This window comes from Pongo pygmaeus, chromosome 16 (genome assembly GCF_028885625.2).
Source record: "Pongo pygmaeus isolate AG05252 chromosome 16, NHGRI_mPonPyg2-v2.0_pri, whole genome shotgun sequence".
Classification (NCBI taxonomy): domain Eukaryota; kingdom Metazoa; phylum Chordata; class Mammalia; order Primates; family Hominidae; genus Pongo; species Pongo pygmaeus.
In genome coordinates, this window is record NC_072389.2 from 13,142,964 (window position 1) to 13,145,320 (window position 2,357).

Sequence of the window (2,357 nt, forward strand, 5' to 3'; positions counted from 1 at the left end):
CTCCACTCCACTACATTACATTCCGTTCCATTACACTCCATTCCATTCCATTCCTTTGTTTTAACAGGATCTTACTCTGTCACCCAGACGGCAGTGCAATGCCAAAATCATAGTACACATTTCACTTCACCACTCCATTGCATTCCATTCCATTGCTTTCCATTCCATTCCTTAACATTCCATACCTCTCCATAACATTCCATTCTATTCTACTGCAATCCATTCTATTCCCTTCCATTCCATTCCATTCCACTGCACTCCACTCCGCTGCATTCCATTGAATCCCATTCGATTCCACAACATTCCATTCCACTCCACTCCACTCCATTCTATTCCATTCTTTTCCTTCCTGTTCCATTGCACTCCATTCCACTCCTCTCCAAAACTCTCCACTCCATTCCATTCCATACGAATCCATTGCACTACTTTGCATTCCATTCCTTGCTTTCGACAGGATGATTCCATCATCCAGTCTTCACTGCAGTGGCACAATCTCAGCTCACATTTCATTTCACCATTCCATTCCTCCACACTCCATTCCCTTCCATTCAATTCCATTCCATTCCAGTCCACTCCACTAAACTCCACCCCACTCCACTCCATTGTGTCCCATCCCATTCCACTGCACTCCACTACATCCCACTCCTATCCACTCCAATCCATTCCTTTCCATAGCAACCCCCTCCTTCCACTCCACTCCACTCTGCTGCACTCCACTCCACTCCATTCTATTCCATTTCATTCGATGCCCCCACATTCCATTCCATTCCTTTCTTTCGACAGGATCTCACTCTGTCACCCAGGCTGTAGTGCAGTGGCACAATATCAGCTCATGTTTCATTACACCATTCCATTCCAATCCATTCCTTTCCATTGTATTCCATTCCATTCCATTGTATTCCATTCCATTCCATTTAATTCCACTGCACTTCTTTCCATTCCACTCCACTCCATTCCATTACATTCCGTTCCATTCCATTCCATTCCTCTGCATTCCACTACACTCAAGTCTATTCCAGTTCATTCCATTGCACTCCATTCCACTGCACTCTACTCCACTCCACTCGTCTCCATTCCATTCCATTCCTTGCCATTCCACTTCTTTCCATTCCATTCCTTCATTTCGACAGGATCTTACTCTGCAACCGAGGTTGGAGACCAGTGGCACAATATCAGCTCACGTTTCATTTCACCATTGCATTCCATTCCATTCCATAATATTCTAATCCATTCCACTCCACTCCGCTCTGCTCCGCTCCACTCCACTCCATCCCAATCCATCCCATTCCACTCCACCACAATCCACTCCACTGCACTCCACTCTTGTCCTTTCCACTACACTCCACTCCATCCCATTCGATCACATTACGTTCCACTCCATTCCACTCCACTCGACTCCATTCCACTCTATTCCATTCCATTACATCCAATCCCATTCCACTCCACCCCACTCGACTGCACTCCACTCCACTCCATTGCCTTCCATTCCATTCTATTCAACTGCATTCCATTATATTCCTTGTTTTCGAGAGGATCTCACTCTCTGACCCACGCTAGAGTGCATTGGCACAATCTCAGCTCACCTTTCATTTAACCATTCCATTCCATTGCATTTCATTCCATTCCATTCCATTGTATTCCATTCCATTCCCTTCCTTTCCATTCCATTCCACTACATTTCACTCCAATCCACTTCACTCCATTCCACTCCGTCCCATTCCATTACACTCTAATCCACTGCATTCCACTCCACTGCACTCCATTCAATTTCATTGCATCCCATTCCATTCCACTGCATTTCACTCCAATCCACTTCACTGCACTCCATTCCTTTCCATTCCATTCCATTCCACTGGACTCCACTCCACTCCACTCCACTCCATTCTACTCCATTCCTTTGCATCCCATTACATTCAATTCCATTGCATTCCATTCCTTTCTTTTGACAGGATCTCACTGTTTCTCCCAGGCTGGACTGCAGTGGCGCAATTTCAGCTGACATTTCATTTCACTATTCCAATCAATTTCATTCGATTCCGTTCCATTACACTCCACTCTACTCCATTCCATTGCATTATACTCCCTTACACTCCACTCCACTATACGCCGTTCCATTCCATTCCATTCCACTCCACTCCACTGCAATCCTCTCCACTCGATCCCATTCCATCCCATTACATTCCACTAGATTCCACTCCACTCCACTCAACTCCGTTCCACTGCATTCCATCCCTTTCCATTCTTGCCATTCCCCTCCACTGCACAAAGTCAGCTCACGTTTCATTTCACCATTGGAATCCATTCCATTCCATTCCATTCCACTCCGCTCCACTCCACTCCATGCCTTTCCATTCCAC